Source organism: Taurulus bubalis, assembly GCF_910589615.1.
Source record: "Taurulus bubalis genome assembly, chromosome: 4".
Lineage (NCBI taxonomy): Eukaryota > Metazoa > Chordata > Actinopteri > Perciformes > Cottidae > Taurulus > Taurulus bubalis.
The window spans coordinates 16,726,676-16,747,862 of NC_136592.1; the positions used below are offsets into that span (position 1 = coordinate 16,726,676).

The following is a 21,187-nucleotide window of genomic DNA, read 5'->3' on the forward strand; positions in this document are numbered from 1 at the left end:
GATCTATTTACAGAGGCATGCATCAATGATCTCCCCACCTAAGAGAAAATAGTCCTTCAAATGTCGGACATTGTCAACCATCTCATGAGTATGAGTCGGTCCTTTTTTTTTTCTTCTTCTTTTTGGTGTTTTGTAGAAAAAAGCTGGAGGTAAAATATCAGGGAGGAGAAGGGAGCATAAGAGGCTCTCAAGAATTTCACTGTAAGGATTTCGAGGGATCTCAGCAGGTCTTGTCTTGTTTTTTAGTGAAGTCATTTTTGAATGTTGTGCTTTGTAGCTGTCTTCCTACGATTGGTCAGCCGTTCTGATGTCATCACTGTCCAAGTGTCGTTGGGTCCTGTTTACAGAAAGAGAAATAGAGAGAAGAGTGGAGGGGTTGGGAAAAAGAGAAAATAAGTCATTAAAGTGTGACGCAGACCACAATCCTTACTTTAAACCAGAGTACACACACACACACACACACACACACACACATATATATATATATATATATATATATATATATATATATATATATATATATATATATATGTATATATATATATATATATATATATATATATATATATATAGTGCACCATGAGGCAGTGAGTAAAGTCCACATTGTGAGCTGGACCCTTGTCTAAACTTGGTTCCCCAGTCAAGAGTTTATGGTGACACAGAGCGAGTCACAGCAACTGTATTTGGGGGTGGGGGCCGGCTCTGCTGTCACTTGTGCCGATGAAAAAACAAAGGCAGAATGACCACCCTGTGAGTGTACATGGCAAGCCCACTTGGCTAAGATTCAGAGTGACAGTGGCGTCAGCATGGGGGGTGACTCTTTAATCAGCTTTAATTAAGGCCAAGGAGAGCTGAGCAAGTTCAGTGTGGATGAGTCTCCTCCATGTCTACATCTTTCTATTAGTCTGTTTATTTTATTCACAAAATTGCAATTCTTTATTGTGTTTGTGTCTTGAAAAACACGTTTGGTGAGACCTCTCAGCAGCTTGTGCGCTCGGTAAGGATGATTCATGTAGCCAGAAGGAGCACTTTGTGGGTGGGCCGTTTGACACAATTCAGCTACTATCTACGAGAGATCCAATTACATGACCATACAGTGAAGGTGCCTAGCCTGCACCCATTATAAATCACCATAAACAAAGCAAGTATTGACATCGCATTGCATACCGTTACAGCTCCACTCAGGCCTATACAATCTGAAGTTATTATCTCAGTCATATACACTCAATCTGTCCAAAGAAGGTTTTATTTATCAGCCATAAGATGTTTAATTTGTATAGTTACAACATCATTTACCCCCTCTGCCCCCCCTCATCCCCCAAAGACAAGGATAGAGCTAAAGACAACTTGTGCAATGTGGTGGTAAGACAAAGAAAATATTTCATTATTATGAAGTTATTTCCAATATTACTGTTATTTGTAGTGTCATCTCTTTCTCTCTCACACACACACACACACACACACACACACACACACACACACACACACACACACACACACACACACACACACACCCTTTCTCAGTGGCCCCTCTAATGTGACATTGTCTCTGTTTGCTTTTCACCACTTTCAGCACAAGTCACTGCGAGCTATACGTCTGTGTTTTGTCCACCTCTGCACAGCAGTGAGCCAGGTTCTATGAGCTAATATCCTAACAACTGAGATCACAGCCATTGCCCCGGGGCATGCTACATCCACTCTCAGAGAACACCAACAGTCAAGACTCCAGCCCTTCAAGAATGAATGTGGTCCCAGGATGTGTGATAACCGAGTATGTGATGGGAATGCAGGGCCATTTGGACCTCCAAAGCCAGGTGTTAGCACTTCAGCTCACTGCCTCATCAATAATTGACAGAGGCAAACCAATCAGAACAATTTGCTCCCCACAGCGAAGTGCTAGAGCCGCCTAACACCGGTGAATCATTAATGAGGCAATTAGCTGAAATGGTTAGACGGTTAGCCCACACTGGCAGCGCTCCTGTGACGCTACTGCGACGGGTCTCCTTATACAGGAGCTGCACATGATGAAGTGATGTTCTGGCCAGTACAAGCTGAGGGGGAGAACGAGTGGAATCACACAACCGCGCTTGGAGACAGAGCTGAGCCTCTTTAAGGTTGGAGTGTAACTTGTGTCAGTGATGCCAGCGCTCCATCTGTTGACCACGGATCAGAGGGCCAATAATGGGAACAAACCCAATTGGCCATTACCATGGGAGATTGACCTTTATTGGTTGTTGTTAACATTGCGCAGACCAACAGAAGCCGTCTCCCGGGTGATTCAAGTGTGGGAGAGCCTTTATGGACATGGATAACATCGACCTCAGTGACATCACTCAAACATTGGGGAAGAAACAATAACAGCAAAGATGGAGTTTGCCTTTGAAGAGCAGAGATCCTGGTTTGTTGTTTGAAAGGAAAATCAAAGCCCCACGGGAGCTGCTCACAAAGCCTCATCGATTGGCCATATTGGAACCATTTCATAGTTTATCGATGCTCCTCTGCCTGCTCCCTCAGACCTGTGTCCAGTACATGCTCAATTAAACCAGCACCCTTGATGTCAGGAAAAAAACATACAAACACAACACGCTGCATGGATTATTCCCAAACACGCATTTATATTTAAAGTAAATATTTCACACTCCATTGTCCATTTGTTTTAGGCCAGATGAGATTAAAATAGTGTTGTTTACTGTTTCTTACTCACAGATTTTCCCTGCAAAAAAAGAAAAGTAATTAATTTGTAATACTTCAGCCTAATGCATTCTCAGTTTCAATATGTCTTTGTAATGGAATGATTTGAAATGGTCGAATGATAGTGAAAAAGCAGGTGGAAAAGAATAGGAGGAAGCAAGGCTGGGGGAGGGGCATACTAAAGTCTTACGGTTCAATGCTGAAGTATTCAACTGTATGCATTTATGGTCCAAGAGTCCGCTGGTTTTCATTCTTAACAGAGACTGTAGAAGTAGATTCCAGTAAAGAATACTGCTTACCTGATAGTATACTAGAAAGCAGAATACGTGTTTACATTTTAATACGTACGTTTTTTATTTGTTCCAATTCTAGTACGCAATTCTAGTATCTTTTTAAAGTTGTTGGCCATTTCATAGTGTGAACATACTACACACTAAACATGGTTTGAATTTATTTAAGCGTGTGATTGAGGCAAAGGTTGACAATGACAACTTTAAACAATTGGAGCCTGTTGGTGGAATAAAACCTTCTGGCCTCCATGGCATGATGACCTGCTAAGAAGAGATCACCAAGAAAAATTCTGTTTTTCTCGAGTGCATTGTTACTTTCATGTGTGTTGAACAGAAGAAAACAAATGCTCTCCAGTCACCTATTGAAGCTAATAACCAGATCCCACACTATGATCCTTCTTTAATGCACTGCTGTCAAATTGCGTATGATGACATATTCTAATGTGAATGGGAGATAAAGCAATTTGCAAAAAGAAGAAAATAGCCCCAATGATCTGCTCCATTATTTGCCCCCATTTTAACACTCTTGGGCTCCATTTCCTAAGAAGTCTGAAACATCCCCTCTGGTGTATTGGCAAGTTATGCTTCACACAGCAATCAGTTTGGGAAATAATTAGGTATTACGATAGCAAGCACTTCACAGCTATAGACCATAGATGGTTGTTATCTAAATTCATTTGATAATCATGAATTCAGATGTGTTCTATGCCCAAAAACACTTTGTCAATTAAAAGTCAAAATCCAAGTTCAAATCAACCTGAGATTGCAGATTAGGAAAGTTGCAGCATTTTAACGTTTTTGGAGAGCAATTTCAGCTGCATTGAGCCTCCTAATCTTGAAACACCAGAGTGAGGACATGATATTCATGATGCCACTGTAACAGGTCTTTAGCCTGGTTATTCAATCTGTCAAAAATAATAGAAATTATTACAATTTTATTTAAATAAAAACTTGTCAGCTTGTCAAACAGTTTCTTTTCAGACAATAAAAAAATTGATATAAAAGATTTATGGAATATCCCCCTTTTTGAAAAATTGTATTTTATTGTTTACTGTGCAAATGAAAGATTCCAAGTAATTAATGAGTAGTTAGGTTGACCTGTGTACTTAATAATGACACTTGTGCAGATACTGTAGACAGCTAGTCTCTGTTTAATGATTGCTATTCACTTTTATTGCCCTCTCAGGATGCCATCCTCAATAAATATTTGCAAACAGGAAATTTGCAGTACGACTTGAGAGAGTCATAACCCTGGCACCTATGTGTTTTGAGATTAACATGTAATTAAAATAGTAAATCAATATTTATTCCAGTAGTACAAAGTAATTGAGGAAGGTAATCAGGTTACTGGAAGGAGGATAGGTTCTTCAAAGTAGCATTCGGCAATATACACACACACACACACACACACACACACACACACACACACACACACACACACACACACACACACACTGTTCACATAGAAGCACATTCATAAATCCAGGTACAGAAACCTCATCTTACGCTAAAGACCCCTTCCTTTCCAGACCACACTTTTTAAATGTGGAGTCTACACCTTTTCACTGACTCACCACAGCTTTCCCACAGTTATCGTGTTAAGACTTTCATGCTGACAGAAGCTACGACTGCAGAGTGAAAACACTGAAAGCACGCCGTACCTCGCACATCACTGAGCACATAGAGTAAAACAGGCCCCATTGTCCATGCTTTCCAGCCATCTATTGTAGTATGGAAAAGAGATGTTAAAAGCTTAATGGGCCAATCCTCTTATTGTTTAAAAATTGCTCGACGTATAAACGGCCGAAGAAAACATTGGTTGGTCTCAATTATGTATTGAAAATAAAGTTATGAGCTAGTGGCTGAATTATTGATGTTGGCACCGGGAACAAAAGCATGTTGGCAATGTGTCACTGCGTTTTTGCTGATGCTTCATGTTGTATTGATAATTTTCCATCTAAAAAGTCCATGAAGTCTTGATCTGTGAAAGATGGAAAAACACACCACGAGTATCGGAAATCTAATGCAATATTACTGGAAGAGGAAAACAGATAACATAACATATAATAACATAATGGGAAAATAAAAGAATAAAAAAAGATGTAGCTTTGAGACATGACTTAGATACTGTCTGTTGTTTGAACAGTATACTGTCCCCGTAATATGTTCTCCATTTATAGAATTAAGAGAATACATTCTCTAACCACCTCATTCAATGTTCCATTAATGCCAATATTTCTCAACGTGTGTGTGTGTGTGTGTGTGTGTGTGTGTGTGTGTGTGTGTGTGTGTGTGTGTGTGTGTGTGTGTGTGTGTGTGTGTGTGAAATAGGGCATAAAAGCACTACGGCTCTTCGTCTTGGGACTGTCCCGTGTGGCTGACGCACTTCCTGAGATGCAAATGCTCGTGCTTCATCTGCCCATAGCCTCTCTCTATCCTATTCTTCTCACTGACTCTGTCTCAGCGCTTCTCTCACACACACATGCACACAGGCATCCAAATGTGCAGAGCAAGAAAACAATTAAATAATGCAAATGCTTGTAATAACACTATTTGCAGCTTTAAAGGAAGGAATTATAAATAATTGTAACTTCCTGTGATTCATATGGTTCTTTTATAATATTTTAGTTGTATTATTAATGTCGGCAGTGACTGAATGAGGTGAAAAGTGTCCTTCTCGGAGAGAGCTCAGTTATGTAGTCTGTGGGGTCAAGTGTGACTCTGCAATTGTTCCAGATATTACTTTTTATGATGAACCTTAACACTCTACACCTACACGGATGCTGTGCACATCCCCCATTAATATTAGCAGTGAAGGAGTACTCAGCCCTAACCTCTGTGGATATTTTGAGGTAACTTTGCTTTTAAAGAGACTATAGTTGAGATGCCTATTACCCAATCAGACCCTGTGTTTGTAGACATAGCCACAATGAGAGTGGCACCGCACTCATTTAGTGTTTCACAATCTGCGGCCGTTTAGCAGTCACTGCATAGCCAAACACACTGAAGTGACGGTCTTTCAGCTCGAATGAGACTGAGTGTTTTTCCCTCTCCGTCCTTTTGTTGGTTGTGTTTAATGTTTTATTTGAGTGCAAACAGAGCTCATTCTCTGCTGAGATTTTTTTACAGTTCCATAAAAGTGTGTTTAATGAAATTTTGCAACAATACATACTTCAAAAAAAGCACAAACATATTTTTACCCCTCTTTAGTTGCTTTAAGTAGTATTCAGCATGAGTCTGGAGATGAATATGCTGTTAAAACACTGAAGATGTAAAAAGGACATACAATCGAATTTCTTAGTAAATTATTCTCACTCATCTACCAAAATGGCGATATATTTTCCATTGTTCTCGATTTACATTTGGTCTACAGATGCTATTATTCAGCAGAAAATTATCTCTGTTTTTTTTAATCCTTTTTAATTAGTTTAATAATTGTTCCATAGATAATAGTAAACATCCTAAATGTAAATACCTTTTAAAAAAACAAGTTGCTTAGTATCTTCAATATAAAAGTGAACAGTTACCTTTTTTACTTTTTATTAATTTGTGTCCTAGCGATAAAAAAAATAAAATAAACCATAGATCTGTGCAGAAGACATTTTCAGCTGGCAAAAGCTCAATAAATCATCTATCACCGTTTGAACACACACAGGTGCACAGGTGTTGACAAAGACAGTAAGACCAGAAGAAACTGAGCTGAAGACGAGTGACTGTGAGATTTCTCACAAAGCATTGTGAGTGGCCTCAGCCTGCGGCCGAGTTTAGGCCACTCACAGTCATCCAGAGTATCTCCTTGCATGATTCACTGTGCAGCACTCACTCACGGTTGATGCGGCACTACAGGGAAGAGGATGTGGATGTTTGAGTAAAACAACCACAGGTCACAGCCTTCAGTTTTACATGCCCATGCCTTTCCAGCCTACTCATGTGTGCCTTTGGATGTGCTGCGCTGCCTTGAAAAAACAAAAGAAAGCATGTGGCTGTATTTTCTGCTCTGTGTCAGTTTCGTGCCTCCCGTGACTCAACTCCTGTCATGCTTCGGTATTTCATCTCCGTAATGGTGACTGCTGAGATGCTCTTACTATATTTCCGATAAATGACAGATTTTTTGTTTAACTGTCAGTCAGAAGCCACTGTTAACCTTTCCACTCCTCCGCAACGGTGTGTTTTTCACCTCGTTTGTGAGGTGTGAGATATGTATATGTGGAGTAGAAAGCCGCCTACGCTCTTCCGTTTCAGGGTCCCATAATGTTAGCCTGTGGAGGAGTCGCTGAGGAGATCAATATCCATCAGACGGCTCAAATAAATACATTTATCACACCCGGATACTTGCTACACCATGCCGCCACAGCATGCTCAAACTCTCCTCTACTGTTCTGTCAAAGACAAAAAAGGTCACATCACACAAGGATTGTCAGTTATGTCAAGAAAGAAGATGACAGACTTATGTGTTTCTCTGCCTGAAACAAACAATACTTTTGACTGTGTGCTTCATCTCTTGCAAGCTCTCTGTGTTTTAAAATCTCATCTGAGGAAAATGTTCCTTCTGTCCTCCCTCTGCTGCAGATAAAGAACAGGCGTTTGAGTAATTATGGTGCATTATCGCCAAGGAACGTTTCATTGCTACATTTTAAGCTGTGTAGTGAGCGGTGACAAACGAACGACCATTTTAATTTCTATCAGGAGGAAAAACACATGGCTGGAGCCAATGAAGTCAGCTCTCTCATTCTGCCACTGACTGAGACCATCTGGACCAAATAAAGTTTTTCCCTTTGAATCAACAGCTGTTGGAAATTACACGGGAACACTCATTCTCTATATATCAGTCTTTTGCATTCAGTTTAAAACTAACCATGTTTGTTTGACTGTTTTTAATTTGGTGCCAGATTTGAACAGTGAAAAAAATTAAATACAACATGACTCCCTAAATGCACCTGTTTTGCCTCATTTTTTTCTCTCTCTACATGTCTTTCTTTCTGTATCTTTCTCCCTCTAACCCTGGTGATCGAAGGGTGGAACATCTCAGTCAATCTGTCAGTAGCTGACAGTTTTACAACACATGCACTACACTGATGGGTACCATCACTCACATAACGATTGCCCTCCACACTGAAATCAAAAGACAAGACAGAGTGAGAGAGTTGAAGAAAAGGAAGTAAAGGCAGTTGAGTAAAAATAACAGTGAGAGGAAAAAATAACCAATTTTATCTCTGTTTCATCGAATAAACGGTATTGTCTCCATAGATTTTCACAAGGTTTTGAACTAGATTTTCCCTTCTGTGCTGCAGAGATGGAATCACCCTGTTTTTTTTTTTTTCCACTGGCCAGAGAAGAATTTGTTCCACTCTGCTGGCAGATATACTTTTAGCACTTAATTTTTCCTGGATTATTATTAGATCCAGACAATTAAAATTAAGTATTTTAAAAAAAAAGTGAAACTCCAAATAATCAAATATGTGTTTAGTAGTATTTTCTTTGTTGAAAATAACATGCATTTGTAACAGAAATGTAACAGAAAATAAGGAACAGAAAAGCTTGACACTGCTGTTAATTGCAGCTCTTTCAGTTATCTAAGATGGCACATGCGATCATTCTATCCACTTATACACGACTTAATAGTCAATTTCAATGGCATTTTTGACAGCAGTCAGTGACGGGAAACTGTCGGACCTGATGGAACATGTCCTAGACGGTTGTGTCAGCAGAAAGCCACAAGTATGCACATCGAGTCTGGAGTTTTACTTACATTTTAGCCAGTTTTAGGAGATAAATGCCCCAATGGTTTTAGGAAAATGTAGTTTGAATTGCCAAACCCTTTTATTATTTAATAGAATAATAAATAAATATTGTGTGTATTGAGTGTTTGCACCATGAAGAGACAAACCAAAAAAAAACAGTTTGGTAGTTGACTCATCTGTTTAGTTTTTCTTTGCACAGGGACACACAAGATGGATTTACTTATCTATCTCGCAGGCTTAAAAAAAGTGCTGCATAGCTTGCTCCTTTGAGGAATGTGAGGGAAAAGAGAGCAACCATTTGAGAACCAACAAACGTGCATACAGTTCTTTGACTTAAGCATTTTTAAATGATTTAGAACATTGTGATAACTATACATTTTAATTAAATCAGTTACATTTTTAATCCCAGCTACTACGACTAAATTAGGTGAGCTCTGCTTTCAACATTATAGTTTGACACTTGACAGTGGTGTAGATTAATTAAAAGAAGCCAAGCTACAAATTGAAATTACACCACAAGAAGGCGTCTCTTCAGAGACCGAGGGGAGGAAAGTTCTAAACGTTCCCCAGGAAGCAGGAGGCAAAAGCTGCCCAGAGGAGAGAGGCAAACGAGCCAATCTGTTGTCTGCTTGCGGGGGAACGGCAGCAGCAGCATCCTGCCGCCCTACACCGTCATATGGGAGCCAGGCTCCCACAAACACATGCTTAATGACTCAATTTATTCACCCCGTCACTATATCTTCATTTTTGCCTCTCTGTTTTCTCTAATGGTCTTGCCCATATGCACTTCCAGTTTTCAATCCCGATTGGCATATTCAAGTTATGGGCACAGTGGTAATAACTTCTGTGGAGTGTGGAGCAGCATGCTTGGGGATGGCAACATATAAGACCTTTAGAAAGTGTGCCGTGTCCCACTACAAACTCGGGGCAGGGGTATCTGGTAGTTCCCAGTCATGTGGCGACTGGTGAAGTTGGGTTTTGAGTGGCCGTGTGATGCGTGTCAGTGACATCTGGGCCAACGTTGCCAGAGCATCGATCAGACTGTAGCTCTGGAAGGTCTCTCAAAAGCTTTATTCTTAAATCTATGCTGACAGGCGATGACATGATGGAGAAGGGGCTGCTGAATTGATTGCGTCCTCTCTCTCTTTTCACTCTGCCGCTCACGCTCCCACTTCCCTCTGCCTCTCTCTTCTCCCTCGCCTCTTTGTCCCATCACTCTCTTCCCTTCCATCTCTTCTTCCCCCTCCCTGCCTCCTTCTCTACTCATCGCCTGGATGTGTCGAGCACAAGATGTCAGATTATTTCCCAGCAGACACTGCGCTGTGTGACAGAGGACTGGAGCTGTATTTCACCGGATGACATTTCCTTTGCCTCCCCCTCTCTCCGCAGACAACATCAAATATCGCCAGGCCTTTTTGATCACTTAAAAGGCTTGTATTAGTCGGAGAGCCGGTGCTTAAACAAAAGCAAACAAAGTGTTTCATCTGTCATGTTTGTCAGTCGGCCATATGTGCGGCGTAACAGCTTTTCTATCGGAGAGGTGGTAAACTACCCGATATCACACGTTGTGGTACTCCAAACAACTCAGACTCTGATTATTCAGAAGAGGCTATGTGTCTATTGTTCATTAACATTTAATAATACATATTTTAATCTATCCAAACATACAAATGTCATATAGAATAACTTTACACTTTTAATGATGAAACTTGTAAAATCCCTTCAGCTTTCATATTTTTCATATTCACTAAAGCTGGGCTTCAGTCCATTTCTTGTAATTGTAATTGAATGCACTAAGGGTTTTGGCGCGGGTGGGGTCGGCCCAGTATACAGGCCAACCGCTCAGCATATTGTTTCTATGGCACCTGTCCCCCCAGATTAATAACTCTGAGGTCTGCGCTGGCAAAGCATGCATAGATACCAGAAATTACAATACTAATTCAGGACTAGGGATTTATACACCTTCCTCTCCCAGGATTTATGATGAAGTGAGCATGAGAGCACGAAGGGAGAGAGAGGAAGAGGATGAGAGACTAATATTGCTAGCAAAAGTGATTAGCTCAATGGGAGAAATTGTGTGTTTGTAGTCCTGCGATTATTATTGTGTTTCTCATCACATAATGAGTTTGAACAATGCAGTTAATGGCATTATTGGCGGGCCACCAGAAACGGGGTGTATATAAGCTTGATAGCACTTTTTTCTCAATAAATCATTCCAGTGCACATGGCAATATTTAAATCTATGTTATTAAAATTGTTGGAACAACACTATCAGATTTATGTTGTGTTATTTTATTATGGATTGATTATCATCATCACAGGCATATCTGATTTGCGTGCAGGCAGCTGGAGCGTGGTTGGTTTAATCCATTTTGATTGCTCTGCAGAGGAATGCCACTGCTTTGCTTGAATGGACAGCCGTGTGCCTCTGATGATTGGCTGAGAGAGGAAATAAACCGGAGTGGTTTTCCTTCTTTCTTTTGTTCCTCCGTGTTTGTTAGTATTTGTTTCTACTAGTATTTGAAATATCTCCATTCTCTTTGCTCATATCGGCTCAAAAGAAAATAAATCATAATTCAAAATACACCATATTGAAAACATTACATCTTCAATTTGTACCTCCTCTTTTACTATACTGTAAGTCATTCATATTGTTCACACTTGGGGACTCTTTATTTTACTTTACTCATCAGTTTGAGGAAAGCATTATGAATCTTAAAAAAAAAAAATCCCAAAGTCTATTTCATTCAGTGGAAGAAGACAACATGATAACGAGATACATAAACACTGGAGGTACACTGGATTGACCAAGTCATTTCAGTTGCATTAAAACACAGTGAAAATGTGTTAAACCAGGAAAACACACCCAGATAGAGGAAGCAGGACTGTGACCACCATATAGATGCAGACTCTGCTCTCTGTTTACAAAGTAACCTGATGTGAATCAGTTCATTAATTAATTAATTCCGTAATGTATACATATAGGTAGTCTGGACAATGAGGGAAGAGATCAGTCTGAACACAGAGAGGCATTTGAATACGTCCGTTCACCGATACGGCAGAAGAATTACCGGCTCTCAGAACTGTGACAGCCCTGAAATTACAATTGAGTTTCACTCTTTCCTGCTTGCACACCTTCCTCCTTCTCCCTTCCTTGTTCTCCCTCCCTCTCTCACACTCTCCTTCTCATTCTCTCTCTCTCTCTCTCTCTCTCTCTCTCTCTCTCTCTGACGGCTCAATAACAGGTGCCATGCTAAGAGAGCTGTTACAGCTGTCCCTGAGTGGTTGTGTCAGCAGCAATGTTAGGGTTGAGCTTTCCAACCTGCTCACCATGCAGGAAAAAGAAAAGAGAGAAGGAGGGAAAATAATCTCCCTGGTCCCCAAATGATGCCCGCTGGGAGCCATCGTGCGCTAAATTTCGCCGGGTGGTTCTCCTCTGTTTTCTGCCTTGTGGCCCCCGGACTCCGATTTACAGACAGAGCCATATTGGGCCTTTCTGCATGGTGGGGCCCAAGCAGCTGTGTTCAGCAGAAAAAAATGACAACAACAAAATAAATAAACAAATCAACAAACACATAAGAAAAGCTTTTTTCTTTGCAAATGCTTGAATAAGGACTTTTTGTGTGCCATCTGCAGAAAAAAAACCTTATAGTTGGACCTTGATTGCAGTTGCACAGGTTTAGCCTGACTATTCAAAAAGCCCTAACTGTTGTGAAAAATCCACTAAAGGGTTGGAAATCCTTCCACCCACATCAAAGCAAACTCATAGGATTTGAAGAGCTACTTTAGCTGATACTGATGTTGCCTGGCTTTAACACAAACAAGGCGATTTGTCGTCATGATTGCTCATCTTTAACTCGTCTTTAAGCACACTCCTTAAGATTGGTAAAATCTATGCAAATGAGGCTGCTTTGCGAAAAGACGCATCACTGTGCATGAAGCCTGGGGCGGGCAATAATCACAAACGGATTGTGTGCAAACAAGAGATGCTAAGCACCTCAAACCTCTGCAAGCGGCAGAAACACCCAGAGAGAAACACACCACAGGGGGAAAGCGCTAAGTCAAACAGTCAGGTGATTGCTCAATTTCTATTTGCTGATGAGCAACACAACAATATTATGTTTACCTTTTACAACTTTTTGATCATGTGTCTTGAAGAAATGTGCAACGATTTAGGGATATAGTTTAGATACATTGCTACAGACATTAAGACGACATGGGGACGAAAGAACAAGACAAAGTGTAATGGCCGAGATCAGGCTTTTGATATTACAAAAACACAGGCATGTATAAACTCAGCATAATCCATAAACCTTTTTTTTCACTTTTTCCTTCTGAGGGGAGGAGGGGTAGAGATATGTTTGCATATAGGTAATCTAAATTTAGCTTCCATACCATCATGGGGCGTTTCATTTTACGCACACAAAAAAATGATAAATTTCAAAGGTGACCTGATGGGTTTCATTACAGCTGATTGATCGGCTTATGTGATGGTGTCACAAAATGGACAGAGCAGACATAGTACACCTTCAGGGTCCAACAGGACATATAGGCCATCTAACCATGGCCCCATGTACAGTAAGCGTGTGATGTATAGTACCTCTGAATGATATGTCTGCAGGTATCTGAAATATTTAATGTCGTCCATAAACATTGTACAGTATTTAGAATGCTTTTGCTTTGCTACCTAACATTTTAACGAAGCTTTAATAAGAAAAACGTAATTGTCAATCACGGGATTGGGATTTTGTTGGGAAGCAAAAAGACACAGTGTACACAAAAGGAGTAAAAACATTCATACAAAAGCTATTAAGACAACATGTAATGACTCAACTGCTAATATGCTTCACGTTCATGCTCACACATATTATTCTTTTAGTCTTTTCAAAAACAGACAACTCATCTACATTATACAAACAAAACCATGATGTAACAGCTTAAAACAGAACTACAATATTTCCAAATGCAATATGCAGTGCTATGAGAACTATACAAAGAGAAACTAACAGGATAAAGATTTAAATAATTAAAACATGTTTAAAATATTATATATTGGGTAGTTTATGAATTTTAGGTTATTTTATGTAGATTTAGCATTTCTGGCTCTCCCAGTTATTAGGAATGACGGTGAAATTTCCTTGAGCAGTTCTTTTTATGGATGTTTCTGTATTCTTTGCAAGTGTTTGGGGACAAAGCAGAGATCTGTGGATCCCTCCATGAACTAGTAAATAACCCCTGCAATTCATCATAAGCACGAGAAGGAAATGTCAAGGGCACATGAGTCCCTTTTTTGTCGAGGTCACACACAAAACATAAACAGTAACACGCATGCAAAAATATATACGCACACACGCGTGCGCGCGCACACACACACACACACAAACACACACACACGTATATGCTGCATTATGACCACACTGCGGTTCATAGAAGTTGAGGCATTGACAAATCACTGAAACCTGAAAGTGGGGCCGAGGTGGGACTAATTGAAATGAACTTTAGAAAAGGGGGAGACACCTAATTAAACATGAACTTTCTATCCTGTGTTTGTGTTGACATCATGGGGCCTAAATTTAAGCTCATCATTGTTTGGCCAAACCTGGCGATGCAGCTAAAAGAATACTGTACGCGGAGAAGGAATAAGGTCATTGCTTTTCCTCAGTGAAAACATATTTTTCCTTGTCTCAAGTCACTCGCGACACTTTTCTGGAGTGTGTGAGGGGCCCATTCATTATCTACCGCTTTTCCTCAGAGAGACCGGAGCACATATGGCATCTTGTGTTGTGTGTGTTCCTGTTTATCTGTGCTGATTTGAGCAGCTATGCTTATTGGCATACATACAGCATGTCCTTATGCACCTGTGTACGTGCGGGTGAGTGTGTGTGTGTGTGGGTGGGTGGAGAATAGATGGGTGTGTGCATACATGCATTTGTTTGTTGCTGTTTATTGCCTGTTCTATTTTCTGTATTACTTAGTCAGGGACACGGCCCAGTGCAGGAGCTGTGAAGTTTCCCAGTAACAGGCTAATTCCTCAGTGGCTGTTTAGAGTGTCTCCAGCAGTGCTAAGTGTTCTCCTCTCTGTGCCTGATCAGAAAACAGGACCACTTTAGTCAGTTTGTTTAAGGTCCCCCGAGAAGGCTCTCATATCCTCCTTCTACTCACCCCTTCCTTTTCCCTGCTCCATCTCTCTTGTACTCACACACTCAAACACACTCACAGAACCACGTTCACACTCCCTAACTTACATAGAATGAATTAGATGAACTTCACGTGTACGTTACTCAATTGATATTTTTTTAAGTTTGTGCATATTAAATGTTATCCTTATTGTGTTACACTTGTATTTCAAATAAATACAAGGGCAGTGAGGAAGATGAGTCCATGGTTTTTCTATTTGGTATATATGGAACAGTTAGTTTTCCTTAGGACGCATACAGTATATAAAGAGCTGTACTGATGTGCCGCACCAACAGAGAAAGATACAGATGTGTAATGTATATATCCTTAAAAAAGCAGCTCTTCGGCGCTACATCTGATGCAAAGCTTTGAGTAAGCACTAATGTGTTTGTGAATATAGAACATCAAAGGATGAGGTTAGGTTTTAAACAGACTGCAGCTAAAATGTATGTTGATGCATAAATGTGTATGTGTGGTTTATTAAACAATCCAACAATTCATAAAACAATGCCTACACTTTTTTTGTATGCATGAAAATGTACTCAACGGGTGTTTATTTCCATACATTATCAATCTAAACTGGTAACTGTGGCCAAATTATGTTCATTCATGTTGCAAAGTGGAGCCTGGCCTCAACTTCATAAAGAAAAAGTAACGTTAAGCTGCAGAAAATCAAAGCCAACCTGATAACAGCTTTTCCTCCCACATGTGGATCTGACTTATAAATGCACAAGGATCAACACTGAAAAATAGTTCACATCCAGGCCTAATTAATTCCATCAAAGTGGTAAAGGTGCTGTTTAAGAAGCAGTTTAAATGGATTTATTGTGTTTATACTTCATGTCTACACCTCACAATTTAATTAGAAACCACGCGAATCGTGTGAGGCGTGTCTACATGCATATGATAACCTCCCCCTAAGTCACCCGTCTCTAATAGCCCTCACTATTCTCCCCCAACGCTCCCTAACACACTCACTCTCACACACACACACACACACACACACACACACACACACACACACACACACACACACACACACACACACATTATGCACACAAATATATTCACTGATACAATAATTACAAGTGTTTTTGACTCACTGTATTTATAATTCATGTTATCATTCGTTCATGATGCTTTCATTGCATACTGTGTGAACCTTTGAGGAGTTCACAACTAAAACTATGTTTTTTTAACTTTTGCATTTAGGTGTAAATTCTCCCCTTTTTTACTACAATTGAGAATAGGATATATTTGCAAGGGAAATTCGTTGCATAGATAATTCATCCCACAACATCAAGACACATTCTCTGCTATCCTTGTGTAAAGGTGAGGTTTCCTCACAAGAGCTGACAAGTGTGAAATTACGATAGGAAAGGCTTCATACCCTGCCATTTACCTTCATTCATTACCACACACACACACACACACACACACACACACACACACACACACACACACACACACACACACACACACACACACACACACACACACACACTCTCTCTCTCTCTCTCTCTCTCTCTCTCTCTCTCTCTCGCTACAGTCCACACCTGACTGACTGATATGGTAGTCATTCACTTAACCAGGAGTCTAGAAAAATACCACACTTATTATGCATGACAGTTTTGCCTTCAGAATCTCTCAAACTTTGGTGGAGTCCTCAAAGGCATCGGCTTGCCTTTGGAGTGTTATTGAATATAGCGGTACAAAGGTATTAGAAAGGAGGTTGGAAGTAGAGATAGACCTACATGGATTATAGCTCATCTATACCACTAGTCTCCAGCCCGGGAACTAGATCCATAAGACGTTCAAAGGAGCGCTGGACCACTGAGATTTTCTACCAAAGAGGTGAAACAGGTCACACGGCATGATAGCTGTCTTTCAATTAAAAGTAAATAAAATGTTAGGTACACACAGCATTACTCCAGGGTATATTACGGAACAGAATTCAAAATAAAGTGCTCCCCATAATGTTTTGAATCGTTGTCTGTGTATCCCGATGCTCCTCCTCCTATGTGTGAGTTGTCTGAAGGTTAGTTGAATCTGTGGCCAAAAGCAACCGAGGAGACACTGGGCAGTCATAAGTCTTTGTCTTTGAAGATTGCACACTGTGTTCGTATCGCTGTTGCAGCGTAATTGATACAGGCTCACGCTGTTGAGCTTAACGGAGCCCCATCATGGCCTTACACTCAGATCTCTCACAGCTGTAGGGCTCAGAGTACTGAGCTCTCACAAAATCACACAAGCGTGTGCAGGCACACACACACACACACACACACACACACACACACACACACACACACACACACACACACACACACAACACCCAGCTGGCTTCTGGCGAGATCACAGCTACAGAGATCCAGAGCAGAGCTGGTTAGACTAACACTAATGGAGATGAGCTGCCTGGTTAGCCCAATGGAAAATTGAGCAGAGTTGATGCTTATTTCATCACAGCAGTAGTCCGTTCCGTAGGGAATACACAGTCAACTTACACTGATCTTAAATCTTTCTGAACAAAGAAAAATAATATACTGTGCTGTTAGTGAGGGAGATGTTGGCTCTCTAAAGAGAATGCTTTATAATCTGAATGATTTTCTTCTTAGTAGAATGCACAAAGGAGACATTTGTAAGGGCACGCTGTGCTCAATCAGAACTCTTCCCCTCACAAGACGCTCTTCTCACTCGGCTTCTTAGAAACAAGTGTATTAAATCATATCACCGGTCCGTCCGGTGAAATCTGGGCCACACCTGAGTGCATATGTCCTGCCCAGCAGCACTGTAGCGTAGTAAAAACTACAGAGGATCACTGGCAAGCATGAGGAGGTCCTCTGCTTTTATCCCTCCGCCTGACATTCTGTGACATTTAAGAAGTCGTTTAAGGTGTGAGCATGTGGACTGGGAGAGCGTAGCTCCTCAGGCAGAGAAAGACCCTCAGCACTGTCACCAAATAAAACCTTGTTGGATGAACTGATTATCCTGTCAGAGAAATCTTAGCATTACCTTACACTCTCCACGAAAGATGTATGTGCTGTGTTATGAAATAATGTACGGTGGTGTATGATATAAAGACACCTGTGTCGTATTATAATTCAGCCCTGTGGTCCATGTGGATAGGATGCATTGCAATTATCAGATGGAGTGTAGTCCTTCTCTGGCCTGGACGGTTCTGGTTGTGTCCCACATTATCATTATGGTCAGTATTGGCTGTGACACAAACACACAGGGGCCACAGGAGATAAGAGTCTTCTTTTTATGAGCCTCTTCCTCTCCACCAACAAACAGCTATTAAAGTGCGGCCAGATCTGGCTCCTACTGGTGCCGCTGACAGCTAATGTCCTGCTATTTGTCCATCTCTGGCATCCGTCTCCATAAAGGCCTTGCTGTAAAAAGCCCCGCTGACCTACATCGTTAGGGGCCGACCCTGTCTTTACAGCAGTAAATGTTTGTTTAGGGGCAGTCCCCTGTTCTGAAGTAGCGATTAGCCTTTGGTAGAGAGAGGAGCCCTCAGGTTCAAAGCCCTTCCTCCACTGACAGGCTGTCAGCTCCAATACTAACAGAAAACACAGACTGAGAAATGCAGAGGCTGAGACAGGATAGTGATTACAAAGCCTCAGCTCTCTGCTCTGGGCCCTGTACTTCTTCTCTGGAGGGAGAAAAAAACACTACCCTTCTCAACCCAATGAACTGACAACTCGATATGTACAGGCACTGTAGAAGGGAAGTGGGAAGGATTCCACTCCCCGAAAAGGTAGGTTTACATGGTTTAACCACGCAGTAAACCAGCATACAAAAACCCTTCGCAGGTCTTGTGTGTGTGTGATGGGTCTGCTGTTAAATATTCATATAATAATCTATACTAACAATCCACAAATGTGACCTTTCTTTTATCTCACTTGTATAACTATCGTGTGCCTGTGTTAATTCATTACCAACTCATAACTTTTTGAAAAATACAAACAAACAAATAGTGATAAAGTGATATGGATGTTAATAATGTTAGCATTACATCAACACATTTATTTTTACCTTTGTGTCACAATTTGAAATTAATTAGCTGAGTTGTAGCTAATTTAAGATAGGAATTTGACAGTATAGAATCAACCACAATAAATCATGTTGAATATGTTGTTTGTACTAATCTAGTAGTTTACATTTTTACCAAACTGCACACTGTAATCCCACTCTAAAAGTGGATACTGAGTTGATCCTTCAAAAGTCATTAGTGCAACAATGCTGCTCTGTCGTAAAAAGATTGAGGCATTTGTTTTGAGGCATGTGCACACTACAAATACCCACCACCCTAACTATAACCCTTGCACTATTTCATGCCAACCTACTCGTTTTTTTGTCTTTTTCTTCATGTATCATTGCAATCACCATCTCATGGTTTCTCACCTTTTGTGCATCTATGTGCATTTTACAACGTGGTGCTCGTCTTAAAGACATTTCTTTCCCTGTATCCAGGGACCTCACAAACCTCTCCCATAATGCACAAAAGCTTCATGCCTGCACCATGTAAATCTGTCCGTAAGAGTGAGAGTGAAAGTCAGCCAGGTCACAGTTAGACCTCTGCCCATCAATCTGAGACACAAGCTCTCCGCACAGGGAGGTCCTGACATTCCCTCAATACACGCAGGGGTAATGGAGTCCCAAAGATGCCGGAGGGGACATAAGTCACAGAGAAAAGAGATGGTGACAGGGTGACAAAAGCTTGCTACAGTTGGGTGCCTCCAGCCTCAGGTACAGGCCCAAAGAGGTAGTGCTAGTCCCAAATCCTTTGTGGTAACCAGCTCAGGTCTGTACTCAGTCACATCCCTCATCACATAGAGAGGACAAGAGGGCTGTATGATGGATGTTACAAAGTTGACGGCTGGATGTTTGGTGGGTTTAAATAGGGAACACATCTACAATATCCTGTGTGGCCTCTCAACTGCTACAGTACACATTTCAAATGTCTTACTCTGTCTCTCCCCTGTCACCAGTATGACAGCCAGAAGCCTACATGCTGCTTTGTGAGCAGGTAGCCTACAGATTGACCTTCGAGGCTCTTCCCACTGCTTCATCTACACATACACATCCTCCACTACCTTTAAGATTATACATAATATATTTCCACATCAAAAGCAGCTTCACACTACTCTACTGCACAGTGTGCAACCACACCATGTAGACAACATGGCAACATTATGGGTTCTTATCTTCATGCAGAGGACTGCATACATTCACAGTGAATGCAGGCATGTGTCAACAAACTAACGCAGTGACGCCTTATACAATAAATACATTTAGTCACAACATAATAATAATGAACATAAAAAAATGGAATATGGCCATATTGAGAGCTCCCCTGGCTTTGTAGCCACTTTTGATGAATAATTCAAGTAGCACTTTAAATTATTTACATAAAGGTTAGAGTATAATGTTATGTCTTGAAGTTATGGGGGGGGGGGGGGGGGGTTCTCCATGATAACATATGCATGCTCTAGATGTTATGATATGGTTTTTAAACCGTAACTATCAGCATCGTGGAACACCATGGCTTCTAATAGAGGGAGATGCGCAATTTTCAGAAACATAAACATTTTGTATTTTGTTTTTGTCTGACCTGAACCTGTCTGGGCTAAAGACCAAACTGAACACACAGACATCTGGTCTCTGCAATCCTCTTATATCCGCCCCCTCCCCCCTTCCCACTGTCCTCAATGGTGAGTCTATTGTGTCTGTGATATTGTGACATGGCAATTAACTTTAACTTCTGTCTGTTTATTATCCAAAAGCAGCTTAGGCCGGCAAGGGTCAAGGAACAGACTTAAATTTTAAGCATCCAAAAAGACAAGAGACGACAGGTCAGGGGGCATCAACACCCATCTGACCATGACCACGTGTGTGAGTCTGTGTTGTGTATACATGAGATACATGACTCCACAAATACATTGACATTTTTTTCATTGAAATATTTATATACATTTCAGAATTTGTCTTAAAATAACGTGATGGCGGTGAGAATATATATGAATATAATATATTGGTATGAATTCTAAACAAAAGAATATGGTTTATTGTATGCACAAATGTGATAGTGTTTCAACATTTCAAAAATACAAAGCAATGATTATAATGCTGAAATGGATCAATACAAAAGATCATGCTATTCTGACTAATGATGCAACCTTTAGGTCTAGGTCTCTGTAACTTTCCGTGCATTAGACCTGTGTCAAGCCAGATATTGATATATATAAATTCACAATGGCACACATTTCAAGATTTTTTGAAGAATTT

General features: G+C 40.6%; 1 protein-coding gene across 1 annotated transcript in view; it reads right to left on the reverse strand.

Moving 5' to 3' along the window:
• Positions 1-304: 304 nt before the first annotated feature.
• Positions 305-21,187, reverse strand: part of mafa (MAF bZIP transcription factor a) — a gene marked incomplete at its 5' end in the record, with an annotated part of 65,829 nt that continues 44,946 nt past the window's right edge. Inside the window, one exon of the mRNA XM_079216401.1 lies at positions 305-337. The remainder of the gene's footprint in view (positions 338-21,187) is intronic.